Here is an 18198-nt window from a genome sequence, read left to right as displayed (position 1 = left end):
TCTCACTCCGTGTCGCCATTGCGGTAGTCGCCGGATTTCGATTCACGGCATCGTGTGTCTCCATGTGTCGACTTGTCTCGACTTTGCTCGGCTGACGCGAGAGCTGACGCTTGGAAATGGGCATATATGTAGAGGGCAGGCGGGAGAAACGACTGCGAGAGACCAAAAACCGACAAACATACGACAGAACCTTTCATTTTATTGTGGCCACAGATTCGCGCTTTAGTGCACCGACAGGCAGGAGTGGCGTCAGCGTGCTGGACCGCATCATTATCGCTAAGCAGCGACGACACCTAAGTAAATAGGCAAAATGAAAGAAGCCAAATGTAGGTAGAGCTCCAAGCTGGTCGCCCATCCAAGTACTAAACACTGCCAACCGCTATTAACTCCAATCAACAGACGAGAACCGCTGCACTCAGCGTGGTATGGCCGTTATCGACAACGCCGCGAAACGTGCAGACGTCTTGCTTCTTGTGCACATCACTTGGTATTTACCTGGCAGTGTCTCGCTGGAGGAAGCACTGTCTTTTATGAGAGAAAAATGAAATGGCACTTAGTGCTATCGAATACATGGCCTTTGTGTTCACAGCACGACGCTCTAACGTACTGAGCTGAGGAGCGATGCAATTCGGCCACGTCACCAGTCCAATACCCGGTCCACCGGCTCATCCACCTTCATTACTGCCCTGCCAGACATTTAACCACGTATCTGTTTTCGTTGACTTTTGCTTTCTTGATGCTTGGACCCAAAAAGCACAACACAAAGAAAACGTAAGCGCCGTGAGACTAGCCAAGACTCAGCAAACAAAAGTATGTTCGGCTACCAGGAATCGAATCCGGGCTGCCTGGCTGAAAGCCATGCCTCCTAACAGCTTTCCGTTCCTTCTGACGGCCAGACAATCAGACGTGCAGGGCAAGCGCCATAATCACTGCCGTCACTGATAATATCTCTTCAACCTGTTTGCGCGAAATTTACTTCCTTTCCCGCACGAAGGAAACGGGTAGGTTTGGAATATTTAAAATTCATTGTCAGATGTGGGGTTCGAACCCACGCTCCCTTTTGGGAACCAGAGCTTAAATCTGGCGCCTTAGACCGCTCGGCCAATCTGACGTGCGAGGGGAAACACACTGCTGCCATCGTTTCTATAAACATCTCCAGGGCCTGACTGCGAAATTTGCTTGTTTTTTTTGTGTGAAGGAAATACGTTTTTTTAGAGTATTTAAAACGAGTTGTGAGATGTGAGGTAACACCCCACCCTCACTGTCGGCACCCGGAACTTAAATATGGTGCCTGGCACCGTTGTTTTCCGACGCCTTCGGCCTTAAGTGGAACGAGCAGAACTCTAACTATCAATTTTCACATTGGCGTGGAGAAAACAACGAACGACAATAAAAGTCCGTTCCCTAGCAACGGCTACGCTGTGTATTTCGCCCTCAGGGGAAGCTAATGATATGCTCCAGGCGAGGATCAAACTAACCAACTTAACATTGTGATACTTAGGCGCTTTCTACTTCTGGACTGGCACAATTATGCTCAATCGTCTCTGGATAGTCTGTACGTACGTCACATTAGATATTTCTTATATCATGCTGCTGTAAATTAAAGGGCAGTTTTCCAACGGCTGTCAGTTGTGCTTCTATTTACGCTAGCAGCACCTACACACTGCGTTCAGATGTGCCAACCTCTGCCCTGGCGTTGAACGCCTACAGCGCCTTCGCCTTCGGCCTCTGGTGGCAGGAGGGTAGCCGATACATCGCGGCGTGAATGACTCGGCACGCAAGGCGGTGGTGGTGTAACGGTCAACATGGTTGCTTCCCAAGCAGTTGATCCGGGTTCGATTCCCGGCCACCGCACGAAACGTACATTTTTCTTCTAGGGCTATTCCACGTAACGTAACGCGATCCTCGAAACAGAACCGTCGTGGTACGAATAGTTTTCCTTCGCCCCACGTCTCACTCCGTGTCGCCATTGCGGTAGTCGCCGGATTTCGATTCACGGCATCGTGTGTCGACTTGACTTGTCTCGACTTGTCTCGACTTTGCTCGGCTGACGCGAGAGCTGACGCTTGGAAATGGGCATATATGTAGAGGGCAGGCGGGAGAAACGACTGCGAGAGACCAAAAACCGACAAACATACGACAGAACATTTCGTTTTATTGTGGCCACAGATTCGCGCTTTAGTGCACCGACAGGCAGGAGTGGCGTCAGCGTGCTGTACCGCATCATTATCGCTAAGCAGCGACGACACCTAAGTAAATAGGCAAAATGAAAGAAGCCAAATGTAGGTAGAGCTCCAAGCTGGTCGCCCATCCAAGTACTAAACACGGCCAACCGCTATTAACTCCAATCAACAGACGAGAACCGCTGCACTCAGCGTGGTATGGCCGTTATCGACAACGCCGCGAAACGTGCAGACGTCTTGCTTCTTGTGCACATCACTTGGTATTTACCTGGCAGTGTCTCGCTGGAGGAAGCACTGTCTTTTATGAGAGAAAAATGAAATGGCACTTAGTGCTATCGAATACATGGCCTTTGTGTTCACAGCACGACGCTCTAACGTACTGAGCTGAGGAGCGATGCAATTCGGCCACGTCACCAGTCCAATACCCGGTCCACCGGCTCATCCACCTTCATTACTGCCCTGCCAGACATTTAACCACGTATCTGTTTTCGTTGACTTTTGCTTTCTTGATGCTTGGACCCAAAAAGCACAACACAAAGAAAACGTAAGCGCCGTGAGACTAGCCAAGACTCAGCAAACAAAAGTATGTTCGGCTACCAGGAATCGAATCTGGGCTGCCTGGCTGAAAGCCATGCCTCCTAACAGCTTTCCGTTCCTTCTGACGGCCAGACAATCAGACGTGCAGGGCAAGCGCCATAATCACTGCCGTCACTGATATATCTCTTCAACCTGTTTGCGCGAAATTTACTTCCTTTCCCGCACGAAGGAAACGGGTAGGTTTGGAATATTTAAAATTCATTGTCAGATGTGGGGTTCGAACCCACGCTCCCTTTCGGGAACCAGAGCTTAAATCTGGCGCATTAGACCGCTCGGCCAATCTGACGTGCGAGCGGAAACACACTGCTGCCATCGTTTCTATAAACATCTCCAGGGCCTGACTGCGAAATTTGCTTGTTTTTTTTTGTGTGAAGGAAATACGTTTTTTTAGAGTATTTAAAACGAGTTGTGAGATGTGAGGTAACACCCCACCCTCACTGTCGGCACCCGGAACTTAAATATGGTGCTTGGCACCGTTGTTTTCCGACGCCTTCGGCCTTAAGTGGAACGAGCAGAACTCTAACTATCAATTTTCACATTGGCGTGGAGAAAACAACGAACGACAATAAAAGTCCGTTCCCTAGCAACGGCTACGCTGTGTATTTCGCCCTCAGGGGAAGCTAATGATATGCTCCAGGCGAGGATCAAACTAACCAACTTAACATTGTGATACTTAGGCGCTTTCTACTTCTGGACTGGCACAATTATGCTCAATCGTCTCTGGATAGTCTGTACGTACGTCACATTAGATATTTCTTATATCATGCTGCTGTAAATTAAAGGGCAGTTTTCCAACGGCTGTCAGTTGTGCTTCTATTTACGCTAGCAGCACCTACACACTGCGTTCAGATGTGCCAACCTCTGCCCTGGCGTTGAACGCCTACAGCGCCTTCGCCTTCGGCCTCTGGTGGCAGGAGGGTAGCCGATACATCGCGGCGTGAATGACTCGGCACGCAAGGCGGTGGTGGTGTAACGGTCAGCATGGTTGCTTCCCAAGCAGTTGATCCGGGTTCGATTCCCGGCCACCGCACGAAACGTACATTTTTCTTCTAGGGCTATTCCACGTAACGTAACGCGATCCTCGAAACAGAACCGTCGTGGTACGAATAGTTTTCCTTCGCCCCACGTCTCACTCCGTGTCGCCATTGCGGTAGTCGCCGGATTTCGATTCACGGCATCGTGTGTCGACTTGACTTGTCTCGACTTGTCTCGACTTTGCTCGGCTGACGCGAGAGCTGACGCTTGGAAATGGGCATATATGTAGAGGGCAGGCGGGAGAAACGACTGCGAGAGACCAAAAACCGACAAACATACGACAGAACATTTCGTTTTATTGTGGCCACAGATTCGCGCTTTAGTGCACCGACAGGCAGGAGTGGCGTCAGCGTGCTGTACCGCATCATTATCGCTAAGCAGCGACGACACCTAAGTAAATAGGCAAAATGAAAGAAGCCAAATGTAGGTAGAGCTCCAAGCTGGTCGCCCATCCAAGTACTAAACACGGCCAACCGCTATTAACTCCAATCAACAGACGAGAACCGCTGCACTCAGCGTGGTATGGCCGTTATCGACAACGCCGCGAAACGTGCAGACGTCTTGCTTCTTGTGCACATCACTTGGTATTTACCTGGCAGTGTCTCGCTGGAGGAAGCACTGTCTTTTATGAGAGAAAAATGAAATGGCACTTAGTGCTATCGAATACATGGCCTTTGTGTTCACAGCACGACGCTCTAACGTACTGAGCTGAGGAGCGATGCAATTCGGCCACGTCACCAGTCCAATACCCGGTCCACCGGCTCATCCACCTTCATTACTGCCCTGCCAGACATTTAACCACGTATCTGTTTTCGTTGACTTTTGCTTTCTTGATGCTTGGACCCAAAAAGCACAACACAAAGAAAACGTAAGCGCCGTGAGACTAGCCAAGACTCAGCAAACAAAAGTATGTTCGGCTACCAGGAATCGAATCTGGGCTGCCTGGCTGAAAGCCATGCCTCCTAACAGCTTTCCGTTCCTTCTGACGGCCAGACAATCAGACGTGCAGGGCAAGCGCCATAATCACTGCCGTCACTGATATATCTCTTCAACCTGTTTGCGCGAAATTTACTTCCTTTCCCGCACGAAGGAAACGGGTAGGTTTGGAATATTTAAAATTCATTGTCAGATGTGGGGTTCGAACCCACGCTCCCTTTCGGGAACCAGAGCTTAAATCTGGCGCATTAGACCGCTCGGCCAATCTGACGTGCGAGCGGAAACACACTGCTGCCATCGTTTCTATAAACATCTCCAGGGCCTGACTGCGAAATTTGCTTGTTTTTTTTTGTGTGAAGGAAATACGTTTTTTTAGAGTATTTAAAACGAGTTGTGAGATGTGAGGTAACACCCCACCCTCACTGTCGGCACCCGGAACTTAAATATGGTGCTTGGCACCGTTGTTTTCCGACGCCTTCGGCCTTAAGTGGAACGAGCAGAACTCTAACTATCAATTTTCACATTGGCGTGGAGAAAACAACGAACGACAATAAAAGTCCGTTCCCTAGCAACGGCTACGCTGTGTATTTCGCCCTCAGGGGAAGCTAATGATATGCTCCAGGCGAGGATCAAACTAACCAACTTAACATTGTGATACTTAGGCGCTTTCTACTTCTGGACTGGCACAATTATGCTCAATCGTCTCTGGATAGTCTGTACGTACGTCACATTAGATATTTCTTATATCATGCTGCTGTAAATTAAAGGGCAGTTTTCCAACGGCTGTCAGTTGTGCTTCTATTTACGCTAGCAGCACCTACACACTGCGTTCAGATGTGCCAACCTCTGCCCTGGCGTTGAACGCCTACAGCGCCTTCGCCTTCGGCCTCTGGTGGCAGGAGGGTAGCCGATACATCGCGGCGTGAATGACTCGGCACGCAAGGCGGTGGTGGTGTAACGGTCAGCATGGTTGCTTCCCAAGCAGTTGATCCGGGTTCGATTCCCGGCCACCGCACGAAACGTACATTTTTCTTCTAGGGCTATTCCACGTAACGTAACGCGATCCTCGAAACAGAACCGTCGTGGTACGAATAGTTTTCCTTCGCCCCACGTCTCACTCCGTGTCGCCATTGCGGTAGTCGCCGGATTTCGATTCACAGCATCGTGTGTCTCCATGTGTCGACTTGTCTCGACTTTGCTCGGCTGACACGAGAGCTGACGCTTGGAAATGGGCATATATGTAGAGGGCAGGCGGGAGAAACGACTGCGAGAGACCAAAAACCGACAAACATACGACAGAACCTTTCATTTTATTGTGGCCACAGATTCGCGCTTTAGTGCACCGACAGGCAGGAGTGGCGTCAGCGTGCTGGACCGCATCATTATCGCTAAGCAGCGACGACACCTAAGTAAATAGGCAAAATGAAAGAAGCCAAATGTAGGTAGAGCTCCAAGCTGGTCGCCCATCCAAGTACTAAACACTGCCAACCGCTATTAACTCCAATCAACAGACGAGAACCGCTGCACTCAGCGTGGTATGGCCGTTATCGACAACGCCGCGAAACGTGCAGACGTCTTGCTTCTTGTGCACATCACTTGGTATTTACCTGGCAGTGTCTCGCTGGAGGAAGCACTGTCTTTTATGAGAGAAAAATGAAATGGCACTTAGTGCTATCGAATACATGGCCTTTGTGTTCACAGCACGACGCTCTAACGTACTGAGCTGAGGAGCGATGCAATTCGGCCACGTCACCAGTCCAATACCCGGTCCACCGGCTCATCCACCTTCATTACTGCCCTGCCAGACATTTAACCACGTATCTGTTTTCGTTGACTTTTGCTTTCTTGATGCTTGGACCCAAAAAGCACAACACAAAGAAAACGTAAGCGCCGTGAGACTAGCCAAGACTCAGCAAACAAAAGTATGTTCGGCTACCAGGAATCGAATCCGGGCTGCCTGGCTGAAAGCCATGCCTCCTAACAGCTTTCCGTTCCTTCTGACGGCCAGACAATCAGACGTGCAGGGCAAGCGCCATAATCACTGCCGTCACTGATAATATCTCTTCAACCTGTTTGCGCGAAATTTACTTCCTTTCCCGCACGAAGGAAACGGGTAGGTTTGGAATATTTAAAATTCATTGTCAGATGTGGGGTTCGAACCCACGCTCCCTTTTGGGAACCAGAGCTTAAATCTGGCGCCTTAGACCGCTCGGCCAATCTGACGTGCGAGGGGAAACACACTGCTGCCATCGTTTCTATAAACATCTCCAGGGCCTGACTGCGAAATTTGCTTGTTTTTTTTGTGTGAAGGAAATACGTTTTTTTAGAGTATTTAAAACGAGTTGTGAGATGTGAGGTAACACCCCACCCTCACTGTCGGCACCCGGAACTTAAATATGGTGCCTGGCACCGTTGTTTTCCGACGCCTTCGGCCTTAAGTGGAACGAGCAGAACTCTAACTATCAATTTTCACATTGAGGTGGAGAAAACAACGAACGACAATAAAAGTCCGTTCCCTAGCAACGGCTACGCTGTGTATTTCGCCCTCAGGGGAAGCTAATGATATGCTCCAGGCGAGGATCAAACTAACCAACTTAACATTGTGATACTTAGGCGCTTTCTACTTCTGGACTGGCACAATTATGCTCAATCGTCTCTGGATAGTCTGTACGTACGTCACATTAGATATTTCTTATATCATGCTGCTGTAAATTAAAGGGCAGTTTTCCAACGGCTGTCAGTTGTGCTTCTATTTACGCTAGCAGCACCTACACACTGCGTTCAGATGTGCCAACCTCTGCCCTGGCGTTGAACGCCTACAGCGCCTTCGCCTTCGGCCTCTGGTGGCAGGAGGGTAGCCGATACATCGCGGCGTGAATGACTCGGCACGCAAGGCGGTGGTGGTGTAACGGTCAACATGGTTGCTTCCCAAGCAGTTGATCCGGGTTCGATTCCCGGCCACCGCACGAAACGTACATTTTTCTTCTAGGGCTATTCCACGTAACGTAACGCGATCCTCGAAACAGAACCGTCGTGGTACGAATAGTTTTCCTTCGCCCCACGTCTCACTCCGTGTCGCCATTGCGGTAGTCGCCGGATTTCGATTCACAGCATCGTGTGTCTCCATGTGTCGACTTGTCTCGACTTTGCTCGGCTGACGCGAGAGCTGACGCTTGGAAATGGGCATATATGTAGAGGGCAGGCGGGAGAAACGACTGCGAGAGACCAAAAACCGACAAACATACGACAGAACATTTCGTTTTATTGTGGCCACAGATTCGCGCTTTAGTGCACCGACAGGCAGGAGTGGCGTCAGCGTGCTGTACCGCATCATTATCGCTAAGCAGCGACGACACCTAAGTAAATAGGCAAAATGAAAGAAGCCAAATGTAGGTAGAGCTCCAAGCTGGTCGCCCATCCAAGTACTAAACACGGCCAACCGCTATTAACTCCAATCAACAGACGAGAACCGCTGCACTCAGCGTGGTATGGCCGTTATCGACAACGCCGCGAAACGTGCAGACGTCTTGCTTCTTGTGCACATCACTTGGTATTTACCTGGCAGTGTCTCGCTGGAGGAAGCACTGTCTTTTATGAGAGAAAAATGAAATGGCACTTAGTGCTATCGAATACATGGCCTTTGTGTTCACAGCACGACGCTCTAACGTACTGAGCTGAGGAGCGATGCAATTCGGCCACGTCACCAGTCCAATACCCGGTCCACCGGCTCATCCACCTTCATTACTGCCCTGCCAGACATTTAACCACGTATCTGTTTTCGTTGACTTTTGCTTTCTTGATGCTTGGACCCAAAAAGCACAACACAAAGAAAACGTAAGCGCCGTGAGACTAGCCAAGACTCAGCAAACAAAAGTATGTTCGGCTACCAGGAATCGAATCTGGGCTGCCTGGCTGAAAGCCATGCCTCCTAACAGCTTTCCGTTCCTTCTGACGGCCAGACAATCAGACGTGCAGGGCAAGCGCCATAATCACTGCCGTCACTGATATATCTCTTCAACCTGTTTGCGCGAAATTTACTTCCTTTCCCGCACGAAGGAAACGGGTAGGTTTGGAATATTTAAAATTCATTGTCAGATGTGGGGTTCGAACCCACGCTCCCTTTCGGGAACCAGAGCTTAAATCTGGCGCCTTAGACCGCTCGGCCAATCTGACGTGCGAGCGGAAACACACTGCTGCCATCGTTTCTATAAACATCTCCAGGGCCTGACTGCGAAATTTGCTTGTTTTTTTTTGTGTGAAGGAAATACGTTTTTTTAGAGTATTTAAAACGAGTTGTGAGATGTGAGGTAACACCCCACCCTCACTGTCGGCACCCGGAACTTAAATATGGTGCTTGGCACCGTTGTTTTCCGACGCCTTCGGCCTTAAGTGGAACGAGCAGAACTCTAACTATCAATTTTCACATTGGCGTGGAGAAAACAACGAACGACAATAAAAGTCCGTTCCCTAGCAACGGCTACGCTGTGTATTTCGCCCTCAGGGGAAGCTAATGATATGCTCCAGGCGAGGATCAAACTAACCAACTTAACATTGTGATACTTAGGCGCTTTCTACTTCTGGACTGGCACAATTATGCTCAATCGTCTCTGGATAGTCTGTACGTACGTCACATTAGATATTTCTTATATCATGCTGCTGTAAATTAAAGGGCAGTTTTCCAACGGCTGTCAGTTGTGCTTCTATTTACGCTAGCAGCACCTACACACTGCGTTCAGATGTGCCAACCTCTGCCCTGGCGTTGAACGCCTACAGCGCCTTCGCCTTCGGCCTCTGGTGGCAGGAGGGTAGCCGATACATCGCGGCGTGAATGACTCGGCACGCAAGGCGGTGGTGGTGTAACGGTCAGCATGGTTGCTTCCCAAGCAGTTGATCCGGGTTCGATTCCCGGCCACCGCACGAAACGTACATTTTTCTTCTAGGGCTATTCCACGTAACGTAACGCGATCCTCGAAACAGAACCGTCGTGGTACGAATAGTTTTCCTTCGCCCCACGTCTCACTCCGTGTCGCCATTGCGGTAGTCGCCGGATTTCGATTCACGGCATCGTGTGTCTCCATGTGTCGACTTGTGTCTCCATGTGTCGACTTGTCTCCATGTGTCGACTTGTCTCCATGTGTCGACTTGTCTCGACTTTGCTCGGCTGACGCGAGAGCTGACGCTTGGAAATGGGCATATATGTAGAGGGCAGGCGGGAGAAACGACTGCGAGAGACCAAAAACCGACAAACATACGACAGAACATTTCGTTTTATTGTGGCCACAGATTCGCGCTTTAGTGCACCGACAGGCAGGAGTGGCGTCAGCGTGCTGTACCGCATCATTATCGCTAAGCAGCGACGACACCTAAGTAAATAGGCAAAATGAAAGAAGCCAAATGTAGGTAGAGCTCCAAGCTGGTCGCCCATCCAAGTACTAAACACGGCCAACCGCTATTAACTCCAATCAACAGACGAGAACCGCTGCACTCAGCGTGGTATGGCCGTTATCGACAACGCCGCGAAACGTGCAGACGTCTTGCTTCTTGTGCACATCACTTGGTATTTACCTGGCAGTGTCTCGCTGGAGGAAGCACTGTCTTTTATGAGAGAAAAATGAAATGGCACTTAGTGCTATCGAATACATGGCCTTTGTGTTCACAGCACGACGCTCTAACGTACTGAGCTGAGGAGCGATGCAGTTCGGCCACGTCACCAGTCCAATACCCGGTCCACCGGCTCATCCACCTTCATTACTGCCCTGCCAGACATTTAACCACGTATCTGTTTTCGTTGACTTTTGCTTTCTTGATGCTTGGACCCAAAAAGCACAACACAAAGAAAACGTAAGCGCCGTGAGACTAGCCAAGACTCAGCAAACAAAAGTATGTTCGGCTACCAGGAATCGAATCCGGGCTGCCTGGCTGAAAGCCATGCCTCCTAACAGCTTTCCGTTCCTTCTGACGGCCAGACAATCAGACGTGCAGGGCAAGCGCCATAATCACTGCCGTCACTGATAATATCTCTTCAACCTGTTTGCGCGAAATTTACTTCCTTTCCCGCACGAAGGAAACGGGTAGGTTTGGAATATTTAAAATTCATTGTCAGATGTGGGGTTCGAACCCACGCTCCCTTTCGGGAACCAGAGCTTAAATCTGGCGCCTTAGACCGCTCGGCCAATCTGACGTGCGAGCGGAAACACACTGCTGCCATCGTTTCTATAAACATCTCCAGGGCCTGACTGCGAAATTTGCTTGTTTTTTTTGTGTGAAGGAAATACGTTTTTTTAGAGTATTTAAAACGAGTTGTGAGATGTGAGGTAACACCCCACCCTCACTGTCGGCACCCGGAACTTAAATATGGTGCCTGGCACCGTTGTTTTCCGACGCCTTCGGCCTTAAGTGGAACGAGCAGAACTCTAACTATCAATTTTCACATTGGCGTGGAGAAAACAACGAACGACAATAAAAGTCCGTTCCCTAGCAACGGCTACGCTGTGTATTTCGCCCTCAGGGGAAGCTAATGATATGCTCCAGGCGAGGATCAAACTAACCAACTTAACATTGTGATACTTAGGCGCTTTCTACTTCTGGACTGGCACAATTATGCTCAATCGTCTCTGGATAGTCTGTACGTACGTCACATTAGATATTTCTTATATCATGCTGCTGTAAATTAAAGGGCAGTTTTCCAACGGCTGTCAGTTGTGCTTCTATTTACGCTAGCAGCACCTACACACTGCGTTCAGATGTGCCAACCTCTGCCCTGGCGTTGAACGCCTACAGCGCCTTCGCCTTCGGCCTCTGGTGGCAGGAGGGTAGCCGATACATCGCGGCGTGAATGACTCGGCACGCAAGGCGGTGGTGGTGTAACGGTCAACATGGTTGCTTCCCAAGCAGTTGATCCGGGTTCGATTCCCGGCCACCGCACGAAACGTACATTTTTCTTCTAGGGCTATTCCACGTAACGTAACGCGATCCTCGAAACAGAACCGTCGTGGTACGAATAGTTTTCCTTCGCCCCACGTCTCACTCCGTGTCGCCATTGCGGTAGTCGCCGGATTTCGATTCACGGCATCGTGTGTCTCCATGTGTCGACTTGTCTCGACTTTGCTCGGCTGACGCGAGAGCTGACGCTTGGAAATGGGCATATATGTAGAGGGCAGGCGGGAGAAACGACTGCGAGAGACCAAAAACCGACAAACATACGACAGAACATTTCGTTTTATTGTGGCCACAGATTCGCGCTTTAGTGCACCGACAGGCAGGAGTGGCGTCAGCGTGCTGTACCGCATCATTATCGCTAAGCAGCGACGACACCTAAGTAAATAGGCAAAATGAAAGAACCCAAATGTAGGTAGAGCTCCAAGCTGGTCGCCCATCCAAGTACTAAACACGGCCAACCGCTATTAACTCCAATCAACAGACGAGAACCGCTGCACTCAGCGTGGTATGGCCGTTATCGACAACGCCGCGAAACGTGCAGACGTCTTGCTTCTTGTGCACATCACTTGGTATTTACCTGGCAGTGTCTCGCTGGAGGAAGCACTGTCTTTTATGAGAGAAAAATGAAATGGCACTTAGTGCTATCGAATACATGGCCTTTGTGTTCACAGCACGACGCTCTAACGTACTGAGCTGAGGAGCGATGCAATTCGGCCACGTCACCAGTCCAATACCCGGTCCACCGGCTCATCCACCTTCATTACTGCCCTGCCAGACATTTAACCACGTATCTGTTTTCGTTGACTTTTGCTTTCTTGATGCTTGGACCCAAAAAGCACAACACAAAGAAAACGTAAGCGCCGTGAGACTAGCCAAGACTCAGCAAACAAAAGTATGTTCGGCTACCAGGAATCGAATCCGGGCTGCCTGGCTGAAAGCCATGCCTCCTAACAGCTTTCCGTTCCTTCTGACGGCCAGACAATCAGACGTGCAGGGCAAGCGCCATAATCACTGCCGTCACTGATAATATCTCTTCAACCTGTTTGCGCGAAATTTACTTCCTTTCCCGCACGAAGGAAACGGGTAGGTTTGGAATATTTAAAATTCATTGTCAGATGTGGGGTTCGAACCCACGCTCCCTTTCGGGAACCAGAGCTTAAATCTGGAGCCTTAGACCGCTCGGCCAATCGGACGTGCGAGCGGAAACACACTGCTGCCATCGTTTCTATAAACATCTCCAGGGCCTGACTGCGAAATTTGCTTGTTTTTTTTTGTGTGAAGGAAATACGTTTTTTTAGAGTATTTAAAACGAGTTGTGAGATGTGAGGTAACACCCCACCCTCACTGTCGGCACCCGGAACTTAAATATGGTGCCTGGCACCGTTGTTTTCCGACGCCTTCGGCCTTAAGTGGAACGAGCAGAACTCTAACTATCAATTTTCACATTGGCGTGGAGAAAACAACGAACGACAATAAAAGTCCGTTCCCTAGCAACGGCTACGCTGTGTATTTCGCCCTCAGGGGAAGCTAATGATATGCTCCAGGCGAGGATCAAACTAACCAACTTAACATTGTGATACTTAGGCGCTTTCTACTTCTGGACTGGCACAATTATGCTCAATCGTCTCTGGATAGTCTGTACGTACGTCACATTAGATATTTCTTATATCATGCTGCTGTAAATTAAAGGGCAGTTTTCCAACGGCTGTCAGTTGTGCTTCTATTTACGCTAGCAGCACCTACACACTGCGTTCAGATGTGCCAACCTCTGCCCTGGCGTTGAACGCCTACAGCGCCTTCGCCTTCGGCCTCTGGTGGCAGGAGGGTAGCCGGTACATCGCGGCGTGAATGACTCGGCACGCAAGGCGGTGGTGGTGTAACGGTCAACATGGTTGCTTCCCAAGCAGTTGATCCGGGTTCGATTCCCGGCCACCGCACGAAACGTACATTTTTCTTCTAGGGCTATTCCACGTAACGTAACGCGATCCTCGAAACAGAACCGTCGTGGTACGAATAGTTTTCCTTCGCCCCACGTCTCACTCCGTGTCGCCATTGCGGTAGTCGCCGGATTTCGATTCACAGCATCGTGTGTCTCCATGTGTCGACTTGTCTCGACTTTGCTCGGCTGACGCGAGAGCTGACGCTTGGAAATGGGCATATATGTAGAGGGCAGGCGGGAGAAACGACTGCGAGAGACCAAAAACCGACAAACATACGACAGAACCTTTCATTTTATTGTGGCCACAGATTCGCGCTTTAGTGCACCGACAGGCAGGAGTGGCGTCAGCGTGTTGGACCGCATCATTATCGCTAAGCAGCGACGACACCTAAGTAAATAGGCAAAATGAAAGAAGCCAAATGTAGGTAGAGCTCCAAGCTGGTCGCCCATCCAAGTACTAAACACGGCCAACCGCTATTAACTCCAATCAACAGACGAGAACCGCTGCACTCAGCGTGGTATGGCTGTTATCGACAACGCCGCGAAACGTGCAGACGTCTTGCTTCTTGTGCACATCACTTGGTATTTACCTGGCAGTGTCTCGCTGGAGGAAGCACTGTCTTTTATGAGAGAAAAATGAAATGGCACTTAGTGCTATCGAATACATGGCCTTTGTGTTCACAGCACGACGCTCTAACGTACTGAGCTGAGGAGCGATGCAATTCGGCCACGTCACCAGTCCAATACCCGGTCCACCGGCTCATCCACCTTCATTACTGCCCTGCCAGACATTTAACCACGTATCTGTTTTCGTTGACTTTTGCTTTCTTGATGCTTGGACCCAAAAAGCACAACACAAAGAAAACGTAAGCGCCGTGAGACTAGCCAAGACTCAGCAAACAAAAGTATGTTCGGCTACCAGGAATCGAATCCGGGCTGCCTGGCTGAAAGCCATGCCTCCTAACAGCTTTCCGTTCCTTCTGACGGCCAGACAATCAGACGTGCAGGGCAAGCGCCATAATCACTGCCGTCACTGATAATATCTCTTCAACCTGTTTGCGCGAAATTTACTTCCTTTCCCGCACGAAGGAAACGGGTAGGTTTGGAATATTTAAAACTCATTGTCAGATGTGGGGATCGAACCCACGCTCCCTTTCGGGAACCAGAGCTTAAATCTGGTGCCTTAGACCACTCGGCCAATCTGACGTGCGAGCGGAAACACACTGCTGCCATCGTTTCTATAAACATCTCCAGGGCCTGACTGCGAAATTTGCTTGTTTTTTTTTGTGTGAAGGAAATACGTTTTTTTAGAGTATTTAAAACGAGTTGTGAGATGTGAGGTAACACCCCACCCTCACTGTCGGCACCCGGAACTTAAATATGGTGCCTGGCACCTTTGTTTTCCGACGCCTTCGGCCTTAAGTGGAACGAGCAGAACTCTAACTATCAATTTTCACATTGGCGTGGAGAAAACAACGAACGACAATAAAAGTCCGTTCCCTAGCAACGGCTACGCTGTGTATTTCGCCCTCAGGGGAAGCTAATGATATGCTCCAGGCGAGGATCAAACTAACCAACTTAACATTGTGATACTTAGGCGCTTTCTACTTCTGGACTGGCACAATTATGCTCAATCGTCTCTGGATAGTCTGTACGTACGTCACATTAGATATTTCTTATATCATGCTGCTGTAAATTAAAGGGCAGTTTTCCAACGGCTGTCAGTTGTGCTTCTATTTACGCTAGCAGCACCTACACACTGCGTTCAGATGTGCCAACCTCTGCCCTGGCGTTGAACGCCTACAGCGCCTTCGCCTTCGGCCTCTGGTGGCAGGAGGGTAACCGATACATCTCGGAGTGAATGACTCGGCACGCAAGGCGGTGGTGGTGTAACGGTCAGCATGGTTGCTTCCCAAGCAGTTGATCCGGGTTCGATTCCCGGCCACTGCACGAAACGTACATTTTTCTTCTAGGGCTATTCCACGTAACGTAACGCGATCCTCGAAACAGAACCGTCGTGGTACGAATAGTTTTCCTTCGCCCCACGTCTCACTCCGTGTCGCCATTGCGGTAGTCGCCGGATTTCGATTCACAGCATCGTGTGTCTCCATGTGTCGACTTGTCTCGACTTTGCTCGGCTGACGCGAGAGCTGACGCTTGGAAATGGGCATATATGTAGAGGGCAGGCGGGAGAAACGACTGCGAGAGACCAAAAACCGACAAACATACGACAGAACCTTTCATTTTATTGTGGCCACAGATTCGCGCTTTAGTGCACCGACAGGCAGGAGTGGCGTCAGCGTGCTGGACCGCATCATTATCGCTAAGCAGCGACGACACCTAAGTAAATAGGCAAAATGAAAGAAGCCAAATGTAGGTAGAGCTCCAAGCTGGTCGCCCATCCAAGTACTAAACACGGCCAACCGCTATTAACTCCAATCAACAGACGAGAACCGCTGCACTCAGCGTGGTATGGCCGTTATCGACAACGCCGCGAAACGTGCAGACGTCTTGCTTCTTGTGCACATCACTTGGTATTTACCTGGCAGTGTCTCGCTGGAGGAAGCACTGTCTTTTATGAGAGAAAAATGAAATGGCACTTAGTGCTATCGAATACATGGCCTTTGTGTTCACAGCACGACGCTCTAACGTACTGAGCTGAGGAGCGATGCAATTCGGCCACGTCACCAGTCCAATACCCGGTCCACCGGCTCATCCACCTTCATTACTGCCCTGCCAGACATTTAACCACGTATCTGTTTTCGTTGACTTTTGCTTTCTTGATGCTTGGACCCAAAAAGCACAACACAAAGAAAACGTAAGCGCCGTGAGACTAGCCAAGACTCAGCAAACAAAAGTATGTTCGGCTACCAGGAATCGAATCCGGGCTGCCTGGCTGAAAGCCATGCCTCCTAACAGCTTTCCGTTCCTTCTGACGGCCAGACAATCAGACGTGCAGGGCAAGCGCCATAATCACTGCCGTCACTGATAATATCTCTTCAACCTGTTTGCGCGAAATTTACTTCCTTTCCCGCACGAAGGAAACGGGTAGGTTTGGAATATTTAAAACTCATTGTCAGATGTGGGGATCGAACCCACGCTCCCTTTCGGGAACCAGAGCTTAAATCTGGTGCCTTAGACCACTCGGCCAATCTGACGTGCGAGCGGAAACACACTGCTGCCATCGTTTCTATAAACATCTCCAGGGCCTGACTGCGAAATTTGCTTGTTTTTTTTTGTGTGAAGGAAATACGTTTTTTTAGAGTATTTAAAACGAGTTGTGAGATGTGAGGTAACACCCCACCCTCACTGTCGGCACCCGGAACTTAAATATGGTGCCTGGCACCTTTGTTTTCCGACGCCTTCGGCCTTAAGTGGAACGAGCAGAACTCTAACTATCAATTTTCACATTGGCGTGGAGAAAACAACGAACGACAATAAAAGTCCGTTCCCTAGCAACGGCTACGCTGTGTATTTCGCCCTCAGGGGAAGCTAATGATATGCTCCAGGCGAGGATCAAACTAACCAACTTAACATTGTGATACTTAGGCGCTTTCTACTTCTGGACTGGCACAATTATGCTCAATCGTCTCTGGATAGTCTGTACGTACGTCACATTAGATATTTCTTATATCATGCTGCTGTAAATTAAAGGGCAGTTTTCCAACGGCTGTCAGTTGTGCTTCTATTTACGCTAGCAGCACCTACACACTGCGTTCAGATGTGCCAACCTCTGCCCTGGCGTTGAACGCCTACAGCGCCTTCGCCTTCGGCCTCTGGTGGCAGGAGGGTAACCGATACATCTCGGAGTGAATGACTCGGCACGCAAGGCGGTGGTGGTGTAACGGTCAGCATGGTTGCTTCCCAAGCAGTTGATCCGGGTTCGATTCCCGGCCACTGCACGAAACGTACATTTTTCTTCTAGGGCTATTCCACGTAACGTAACGCGATCCTCGAAACAGAACCGTCGTGGTACGAATAGTTTTCCTTCGCCCCACGTCTCACTCCGTGTCGGCATTGCGGTAGTCGCCGGATTTCGATTCACAGCATCGTGTGTCTCCATGTGTCGACTTGTCTCGACTTTGCTCGGCTGACGCGAGAGCTGACGCTTGGAAATGGGCATATATGTAGAGGGCAGGCGGGAGAAACGACTGCGAGAGACCAAAAACCGACAAACATACGACAGAACCTTTCATTTTATTGTGGCCACAGATTCGCGCTTTAGTGCACTGACAGGCAGGAGTGGCGTCAGCGTGCTGGACCGCATCATTATCGCTAAGCAGCGACGACACCTAAGTAAATAGGCAAAATGAAAGAAGCCAAATGTAGGTAGAGCTCCAAGCTGGTCGCCCATCCAAGTACTAAACACGGCCAACCGCTATTAACTCCAATCAACAGACGAGAACCGCTGCACTCAGCGTGGTATGGCCGTTATCGACAACGCCGCGAAACGTGCAGACGTCTTGCTTCTTGTGCACATCACTTGGTATTTACCTGGCAGTGTCTCGCTGGAGGAAGCACTGTCTTTTATGAGAGAAAAATGAAATGGCACTTAGTGCTATCGAATAC

General features: G+C 49.8%; 18 non-coding genes across 18 annotated transcripts; 9 read left to right on the top strand and 9 right to left on the bottom strand.

Moving 5' to 3' along the window:
- Positions 1–1027: 1027 nt before the first annotated feature.
- Trnal-uaa (transfer RNA leucine (anticodon UAA)) lies at positions 1028–1111 on the bottom strand. Its single transcript has one exon. It is a non-coding gene; the product is annotated as a tRNA-Leu (tRNA).
- A 671-nt stretch (positions 1112–1782) lies between these two features.
- Trnag-ccc (transfer RNA glycine (anticodon CCC)) lies at positions 1783–1854 on the top strand. The gene has a single exon. It is a non-coding gene; the product is annotated as a tRNA-Gly (tRNA).
- Positions 1855–2982: 1128 nt separating this feature from the next.
- Positions 2983–3066, bottom strand: Trnal-uaa (transfer RNA leucine (anticodon UAA)). Its single transcript has one exon. It is a non-coding gene; the product is annotated as a tRNA-Leu (tRNA).
- A 672-nt stretch (positions 3067–3738) lies between these two features.
- On the top strand, positions 3739–3810 carry Trnag-ccc (transfer RNA glycine (anticodon CCC)). The gene has a single exon. It is a non-coding gene; the product is annotated as a tRNA-Gly (tRNA).
- Positions 3811–4938: 1128 nt separating this feature from the next.
- On the bottom strand, positions 4939–5022 carry Trnal-uaa (transfer RNA leucine (anticodon UAA)). The gene has a single exon. It is a non-coding gene; the product is annotated as a tRNA-Leu (tRNA).
- A 672-nt stretch (positions 5023–5694) lies between these two features.
- Trnag-ccc (transfer RNA glycine (anticodon CCC)) lies at positions 5695–5766 on the top strand. Its single transcript has one exon. It is a non-coding gene; the product is annotated as a tRNA-Gly (tRNA).
- Positions 5767–6890: 1124 nt separating this feature from the next.
- Trnal-uaa (transfer RNA leucine (anticodon UAA)) lies at positions 6891–6974 on the bottom strand. Its single transcript has one exon. It is a non-coding gene; the product is annotated as a tRNA-Leu (tRNA).
- Positions 6975–7645: 671 nt separating this feature from the next.
- On the top strand, positions 7646–7717 carry Trnag-ccc (transfer RNA glycine (anticodon CCC)). The gene has a single exon. It is a non-coding gene; the product is annotated as a tRNA-Gly (tRNA).
- A 1123-nt stretch (positions 7718–8840) lies between these two features.
- Positions 8841–8924, bottom strand: Trnal-uaa (transfer RNA leucine (anticodon UAA)). Its single transcript has one exon. It is a non-coding gene; the product is annotated as a tRNA-Leu (tRNA).
- A 672-nt stretch (positions 8925–9596) lies between these two features.
- Positions 9597–9668, top strand: Trnag-ccc (transfer RNA glycine (anticodon CCC)). Its single transcript has one exon. It is a non-coding gene; the product is annotated as a tRNA-Gly (tRNA).
- Positions 9669–10848: 1180 nt separating this feature from the next.
- Positions 10849–10932, bottom strand: Trnal-uaa (transfer RNA leucine (anticodon UAA)). Its single transcript has one exon. It is a non-coding gene; the product is annotated as a tRNA-Leu (tRNA).
- A 671-nt stretch (positions 10933–11603) lies between these two features.
- On the top strand, positions 11604–11675 carry Trnag-ccc (transfer RNA glycine (anticodon CCC)). The gene has a single exon. It is a non-coding gene; the product is annotated as a tRNA-Gly (tRNA).
- Positions 11676–12799: 1124 nt separating this feature from the next.
- Trnal-uaa (transfer RNA leucine (anticodon UAA)) lies at positions 12800–12883 on the bottom strand. The gene has a single exon. It is a non-coding gene; the product is annotated as a tRNA-Leu (tRNA).
- Positions 12884–13555: 672 nt separating this feature from the next.
- Positions 13556–13627, top strand: Trnag-ccc (transfer RNA glycine (anticodon CCC)). Its single transcript has one exon. It is a non-coding gene; the product is annotated as a tRNA-Gly (tRNA).
- A 1124-nt stretch (positions 13628–14751) lies between these two features.
- Trnal-uaa (transfer RNA leucine (anticodon UAA)) lies at positions 14752–14835 on the bottom strand. Its single transcript has one exon. It is a non-coding gene; the product is annotated as a tRNA-Leu (tRNA).
- A 672-nt stretch (positions 14836–15507) lies between these two features.
- On the top strand, positions 15508–15579 carry Trnag-ccc (transfer RNA glycine (anticodon CCC)). The gene has a single exon. It is a non-coding gene; the product is annotated as a tRNA-Gly (tRNA).
- Positions 15580–16703: 1124 nt separating this feature from the next.
- On the bottom strand, positions 16704–16787 carry Trnal-uaa (transfer RNA leucine (anticodon UAA)). Its single transcript has one exon. It is a non-coding gene; the product is annotated as a tRNA-Leu (tRNA).
- Positions 16788–17459: 672 nt separating this feature from the next.
- Trnag-ccc (transfer RNA glycine (anticodon CCC)) lies at positions 17460–17531 on the top strand. The gene has a single exon. It is a non-coding gene; the product is annotated as a tRNA-Gly (tRNA).
- The last annotated feature ends 667 nt before the right edge of the window (positions 17532–18198 follow it).

Source organism: Schistocerca gregaria, chromosome 2, assembly GCF_023897955.1.
Source record: "Schistocerca gregaria isolate iqSchGreg1 chromosome 2, iqSchGreg1.2, whole genome shotgun sequence".
NCBI classification, from domain to species: domain Eukaryota; kingdom Metazoa; phylum Arthropoda; class Insecta; order Orthoptera; family Acrididae; genus Schistocerca; species Schistocerca gregaria.
This window is presented reverse-complemented; position numbering and strand designations above follow the sequence as displayed.